General features: G+C 39.9%; 1 pseudogene; it reads right to left on the bottom strand.

Moving 5' to 3' along the window:
• Positions 1 to 4,454: 4,454 nt before the first annotated feature.
• Positions 4,455 to 4,785, bottom strand: LOC138085700 (large ribosomal subunit protein eL33 pseudogene; annotated as a pseudogene).
• Between the last annotated feature and the right edge of the window lie 3,118 nt (positions 4,786 to 7,903).

Genomic DNA, 7,903 nt, shown 5'->3' with positions numbered 1-7,903 from the left:
TCTCTTCTTGCAATTCTCTGGAACTCCGCATTCAGTTGGATGTATCTTTCCCTTTTTCCCTTGCCTTTCACATCTCTTCTTTCCTCAGCTATTTGTAAAAGCTCCTCAGACAACCACTTTGCCTTCTTGCATTTCTTTTTCTTTGGGATGGTTTTGGTCACTGCCTCCTGTACAAGGTTACCAACCTCTGTCCATAGTTCTTCAGGCACTCTGTCTACCAGATCTAATCCCTTGAATCTATTCATCACCTCCACTGTATAATCATAAGGACTTTGATTTAGGTCATACTTGAATGGCCTAGTGATTTTCCCTACTTTCTTCAATTTAAGTCTGAATTTTGCAATAAGGAGCTCATAATCTGAGCCACAGTCAGCTCCAGGTCTTGTTTTTACTAACTGTATAGAGCTTCACCATCTTTAGATGCAAAGAAGATGTGTTGACCTATGTTTAGTCGCTCAGTGATATCTGACTCAGCAACTGCATGAGGGGTAACCCGCCAGTATCCTCTGTCCATGGGGAGTCTCTTGGAGCGGACAACTTCCAACCCAGTTTATTCATTAGTCTCTAGCTAAACAGAGTCCACTGAAAACTCCTCAGTACTCTGTCTGGTATTTCTTCACCTCCTGAAATTCTTTGGCCAGGCTTACCATGTCAATTCCTAACTCACGGTCACTCGACTCAACTTTCTCTGCTTCTTCTCCTCTGTTGTAGAGGATTCTTATAAGAGGTTGCAGACTCAAGTAGGCCCTTGCTGATGGGCCTCTCTCTTCTTAATGATTTCTTCCCTCCATACTGCCCAGAGCATTTCGTTTAGATCTCCTCTCCTCTCCCCGTGTTCTCATTCCCAATCCTTTCTCTGATCAGTGGCTTACCTATCTCCGGCTATGTGGAGAAGCATGGGCTGCACACACACTTTTAACTTCACTCTTCTTATCTCAGGGGAAGACAGTTCTCTCCTTTAAGTTCAATTTATTTAACCTAAAATATAAAACAGTTTGCTCATTTCTCCTGCTACCCAATCCACCACCTCTGGCAACCACCAATTTGTTCTCTCTAAATGTGTTTTGTTTGCCGGGGGAGTGGGGGGTGGGGTGGGGAGGGTTCTTTTATTTTTTAGAGTTCACATATAAGAGAGAAAAAACAGTCTTTGTGTTTCTCTTTCTGACTTATTTCACTTAACATAATGCCCACAAGGTCAATCTATGTTATCACGAATAGCAAGATTTCATTCATTTTTTACGGCTGAATGATATTCCATTGCATTCATGTACCACAATTTATTTATCTATTCCTCTACCAGGGGACACTTAGGTTGTTTCTATATCTTGGTTATTGGAAACAATGCTTCAGTGAACATGGAGGTGTCTATATCCTTTTGAGTTAATGTTTTCATCTTCTTTAGATTAATATCCATAAGTATAGTTGCTGGATAATATTGTAGCTCTATTTTTACTTTTTTGAAGAACTTTCACAGTGGCTGTATCAATTTATATTCCCAACAGCACAAAAGGGATCACTTTTACCCACTTTGTCACTGAAACTTGTTATTTCTGATTTTTTCTGGTAATATCTATTCTAACAAGTATAAGGTGATGTGGGTAGGCAGTTTTGATTGGCATCTTCCTGATGATTAATGATATAGAGTATCTTCTTATCATGTACATGGTGATCATCAGTATGTCTTTGGAAAATATGTCTGTTCAGATCTTCTGCCCATTTTTTAATTGGATTGTTTGTGGGGAGTTTTATATTGAGTTTTATAAGGTCTTTATATAACTTTGGGTATTAGTCCCTTATCAGATATATGATTTGCAAATATATTTTCCAGTTCAGTAGGTTGACTTTAATTTGTTGATGATTTCCTCTACTGTGCAGAAGCTTTTTAACTTGATGTTACCTCACTTGTTTATTTTTGTTTTCATTGTTTTTTTTTTGTTGTTGGTGGTAGTGTCAGATTCAAAAATCATCATCAAGACTGATGTCATGTTTACCACGTATGTTTCCTTTTGGGAGTTGTATGGTTTCAGGTCTTATGTTTAAGTCTTTAATCTATTTTGAATTAATTTTGTATATGGTGTAAGATTGGTCCATTTTCACCCTTCTCCATGTGACTGTCCAATTTTTCCATTGTGTATTCTTGGCTCCTTTGTCATAAATTAGTTGACCGTTTATTTCTGGTTTATTTCTGGGTTCCCTATTCTGATAAGATTGGGTCCATTCAGGGTAGTATGGCTATAAACTGGGCTCCTATTCTGATCCCTTTATCGGAATTCTGATCCATGGATCTATGTGTCAGTTTTTATGCCAATACCATACTACTTTGATTACTATTGCTTGTAATATAATTTGAAATCAGGAAGCATGATGCCTCCAGCTTTGTTCTTCTTTCTCAAGTTTACTTTGGCTATTTAGAGTATTTCGTAGTCCATACAAATTTTAGGATTGTTTGTTCAATTTCTATGGAAAATGTCATTGGGATTTTGATAAGCATTGCACTGAATGTGTAGATTGCTTTGAGTATTAGGGACATTTTAACATTATTAATCATTTCTGTCCATGAGCATGAAATATCTTTCCATTTATTTGAAGCCTCTATAATTTCTTTTATTAATGCCTTGTGCTTTTCCGTACATAGGTCTTCCACCTCCTTAGCTAAATTTACTCCTAGATATTTTATTCTTTTTGGTGCAATTGCAAATGGAATTGTTTTATTAATTTCCCTTTCCAAGAGCTCATTATTACTGTTAGAAATGCAACACATTTTTGTGTACTGATTTTCTATCTTACAAATATCATGAATTTATTCATTAGATAACTGATTTTTTGTTCATTAGATAACAATTTTTTGATGGAGCCTTTAGAGTTTTCTACATATAATATCATGTCAAATAGTGACAGTTTTACTTCTTCCTTTCCAGTTTGGACAACTTTTATTTCTTATTCTTGCCTAATTGCTCTGGCTAAGACTTTCAATACTATGTTAAATAAAAGTGATGAGGGTAAATTCTTGTCTTGTTCCTGATCTTAGATAAAAAGTTTTCAGCTTTCACCATTAAGTATGATGCTAGTTATAGACTTGTCATATATGGCCTTTTTATGTTTAGGCATGTTTCCTCTATATCCACTTTGTTGAGTTTTTAATCATAAGTTGAATTTTGTTAAAGAAAGGGGTTTTTCTGCATCTATCGAGATGATCATACAATGTTTACCCTGCATTTTGTCAATGTAGTATATCACATTGACTGATTTGTGGATGATTAGACATCTTTGTATTCCTGGGATAAATCCCACTTAATAATGGTGAATGATCATTTTAATGTATTGTTGAATTTGATTTGCTAATATTTTGTTGAGGATTTTCCCTCTATGTTCATCAGGGATATTGGCATGTAATTTTCTTTTCTTGTGGAATCCTTGTCTTATTTTGACATCAGGGTAATGTTGGCCTCATAAAATGAGTTTGGAAGAGTCCTTCCTCTTCTATTTTGTGACAAGTTTGAGAAAGATTGGTGCTAATTCTTCTTTGAATGTTTGGTTGAATTTACCAGTGAAGACATCTGGCCCTGGATGCTGGGCTGGAAGAGGCACAAGCTGGAATCAAGATTGCTGGGAGAAATATCAATAACCTCAGATATGCAGATGACACCACCCTCATGGCAGAAAGTGAAGAGGAACTAAAAAGCTTCTTGATGAAAGTGAAAGTGGAGAGTGAAAAAGTTGGCTTAAAGCTCAACATTCAGAAAATGAAGATCACGGCATCCAGTCCCATCACTTCATGGGAAATAGATGGGGAAACAGTGGAAACAGTGTCAGACTTTATTTTGGGGGGGCTCCAAAATCACTGCAGATGGTGACTGCAGCCATGAAATTAAAAGACGTTTACTCCTTGGAAGAAAAGTTATGACCAACCTAGATAGCATGTTGAAAAGCTGAGACATTACTTTGCCAGCTAAGGTCCGTCTAGTCAAGGTTATGGTTTTTCCTGTGGTCATGTATGGATGTGAGAGTTGGACTGTGAAGAAGGCTGAGCGCCGAAGAATTGATGCTTTTGAGGTGTGGTGTTGGAGAATACCCTTAAGAGTCCCTTGGACTGCAAGGAGATCCAACCAGTCCATTCTGAAGGCGATCAGCCCTGGGATTTCTTTGGAAGGAATGATGCTAAAGCTGAAACTCCAGTACTTTGGCCACCTCATGTGAAGAGTTGACTCATTGGAAAAGACTCTGATGCTGAGAGGGATTGGGGGCAGGAGGAGAAGGGGACGACAGAGGATGAGATGGCTAGATGGCATCACTGACTCAATGGACATGAGTGTGAGTGAACTCCGGGAGTTGGTGATGGACAGGGAGGCCTGGCGTGCTGCGATTCATGGGGTCGCAAAGAGTCAGACACGACTGAGTGACTGAACTGAGCTTGTTTTTTTTAAATCCACACTTTTATTCACTTTTCAATAAATTTAAATCTTTGAAGGAAAAAGCATCACATGAATTCTGTGTCCAATGGCCTTAGCACAAAAGTTGCTTCCAAATTTGGCATGAACTCTGCCACTGTTCCTGAGTGTGAGTTATCTTTTCCCAGATAACTCTGGTTTTGTTGGATTTTCTGCCAGGAGTTACTGTGTTGTTCTTTGCTTTGTACATATAAGCACATCTCTTGCCTAGATAGAATTCCATTTCATCTTGGACATACACACCTTCAATTTTCAGGAGAGCTGTGTGCTCCCTCTGGTTCCATAGACCCTGATTAAAACCAGCAACAATAGCCTTGGACCACAGCCTTCCAGACATATTTTTTGTTTTAGAAGTCTTGTTCCCAGCAGGCTGAAGGTCAGGGGACCAGCACCATCAGTCCCATATACCCTCGATCCTGTCCTCTCTGTTGCTGGAATCCACAGAAACCATTAGCTGGTAGAGCCTTGGAGCCACACCAGTGTCTCAGTAGGAGCAAATAGTTGAGCCTCACGAGGTTTTTTTTTATTAATCACTCAACCTCCTTACTAGTAATTACCCTGTTCATATTTTCTATTGCATCATGGTTCAGTCCTGACAGATTGTTGTTTTTAGAAATTTATTCATTTCTTCTAGGTTGTTCAATTTGTTGGAGTGTAATTGTTACTAGCAGTCTCTCATGATTCTTTGTACTTCGTATATTTGAATCCCCATGAGTAAGACAACTACAACTGCAGACCAATATCAGCGTATTTGATCACAAGCAGGGCTATTGTCCGTGATATGTCTCTCTAAATGGTGAACAACAACCTCTGATTAAGTTCAAAACAAGACAAAGCCCAGTCACCCCTGGTTTTATATGGTACTCTTAGAAATGAAAAAAAAGAAGAAATGAAAATCTATGGAAATCTCAAGGTACAGCAAATCTATGCAAAAAATAATCGGTGTGTGAGTCATATTTGTGGCTCAGACGGTAAAGCGTCTGCTTGAAATGCGGGAGACCCGGGTTCGATTCCTGGGTCAGGAAGATCCCCTGGAGAAGGAAATGGCAATCCACTCCAGCACTCTTGCCTGGAAAATCCCATAGACGGAGGAGCCTGATAGGCCGTTCATGGGGTCGCAAAGAGTCGGACACGACTGAGCGACTTCACTTCACTCACTTTATATTAAATAGTGTTGATATCCTGAATCCAATAACTAAAAATGACTTCATAACTGTCCAGGAGCACATTAAGAGAGTAAAATAAAACACAGAGGAAGTTGCCAGATAAAAAGGCAATATTTGAGACACACTGATACAAAAAATATATTTGTTGCTTATCTGAAATTTGAAATTCAACTGAGTGGACTTATTTTATCTGGCAACCCTAGACCTATGGCAGTCTTTGTTTTATGGGACTGTTTGGCAAGTCAGCTAGCATTTTTGTCCCCCATATACTATATACTAGCAGGCCACCTCATTTCTCTACATTCGTAACACTGTCACCAAATGTGTGAGGGCCCCCCTCACACCTACTAATTTCTCCAACACCAGCTAGGCATACTACAGTTCAGTTTTGACGCTAAGTACTCAGAATTAGTGCAGGCCCCACAGGTTAATATCTCAGTCTTACAAGACTGCCCCCAGTTTCAACACCAATCACAAGTCCTAGGTTGTCACCTGTACTTCTGATCAAATTGGGATTCCCACAACCCCCTCATCAGGTTTGATAATTTTCTGTAGTGGCTCACAAAACTCAGAGAAACATTAGCTGACATTTAAAAGTTTATTTTTTAGAGTATGATAAGGGATACAGACAAACAGCAAGATGAAGAAGTGCATAAGGTGAATTCTGGAAGGGTCCTGAGCACTGGAGCTTCTGTCCCCAAGGAATTTGGGATGTGTCACCCTCCCAGCCCTTGGAGAAGGGAATGGCTACCCACTCCAGTATTCTTGCCTGGAGAATTCCAAGAACAGAGGAGCCTGGAGGGTTACATCCATAAGCTACAGTCCATGGGGTAGGACACAACTGAGCAACTAACACACACGCACAGCTTCCCAACACCTCAGTGTTGTTTGCCAACCCAGAAACATTCTGAATGCTATAGTTTAGGAATTTTTATAGCAACTTCTGCATGTAGACATGATTCGTTATTAATTCAATATCCAACCCCTCTTCTATCCCCAGAGGATAGGAGATGAGGAAATTTCCAAGCCTCTAATCATGACTTGGACCTTATGGTGACCATCCTGCATTGTGAGTAAGACACTCCTAGCATGCTTATTACTCAGGAAATTGGAAAGGCTTTTGGAGCTTCGTGTCAGGAACCAGGAGCAAAGACCAAATATGTACATCTCTTTTTATGTCACAGAACCCCAATAACTCTTTTAAAAATTCTCACAACTTCCAAAATGCCTTTTATGGGATCTGTCCCTATTGAGAACCACTGCCCTACAGTGAAGATCACCAGAAGAATCCTACATATGCACACAGAGCCCTGATTAACTTTTAGTGATTGAATCAAACCTTAACAAACAGCCAAAGATGCACAGTGAATACCAGAATCACTGGGAATACCAGACCACCTGACCTGCCTCTTGAGAAATCTGCATGCAGGTCAGGAAGCAACAGCTAGAACTGGACATGGAACAACAGACTGGTTCCAAATAGGAAAAGGAGTACCTCAAGGCTGTATATTGTCACCCTGCTTATTTAACTTCTATGCAGAGTTCATCATGAGAAACGCTGGGCTGGAAGAAACACAAGTTGGAATCAAGATTGCTGGGAGAAATATCAATAACCTCAGATATGCAGATGACACCACCCTCATGGCAGAAAGTGAAGAGGAACTAAAAAGCCTCTTGATGAAAGTGAAAGAGGAAAGTAAAAAAGTTGGCTTAAAGCTCAGCATTCAGAAAACGAAGATCATGGCATCTGGTCCCATCACTTCATGGGAAATAGATAGGGAAACTGTGGAAACAATGGCAGACTTTATTTTTCTGGGCTCCAAAATCACTGCAGATGGTGACTGCTGCCATGAAATTAAAAGACGCTTACTCCTTTGAAGAAAAGTTATGACCAACCTAGATAGCATATTCAAAAGCAGAGACATTACTTTGCCAACTAAGATCCGTCTAGTCAAGGTTATGGTTTTTCCTGTGGTCATGTATGGATGTGAGAGTTTGACTGTGAAGAAAAGAAGGCTGAGTGCCAAAGAATTGATGCTTTTGAACTGTGGTGTTGGAGAAGACTCTTGAGAGTCCCTTGGACTGCAAGGAGATCCAACCAGTCCATTCTGAAGATCAGCCCTGGGATTTCTTTGGAAGGAATGATGCTAAAGCTGAAACTCCAGTACTTTGGCCACCTCATGGGAAGAGTTGACTCATTGGAAAAGACTCTGATGCTGGGAGGGTTTGGGGGCAGGAGGAGAAGGGGCCGACAGAGGATGAGATGGCTGGATGGCATCACGGACTTGA

Source organism: Capricornis sumatraensis, chromosome 1, assembly GCF_032405125.1.
Source record: "Capricornis sumatraensis isolate serow.1 chromosome 1, serow.2, whole genome shotgun sequence".
Taxonomy (NCBI): Eukaryota; Metazoa; Chordata; class Mammalia; order Artiodactyla; family Bovidae; genus Capricornis; species Capricornis sumatraensis.
This window is presented reverse-complemented; position numbering and strand designations above follow the sequence as displayed.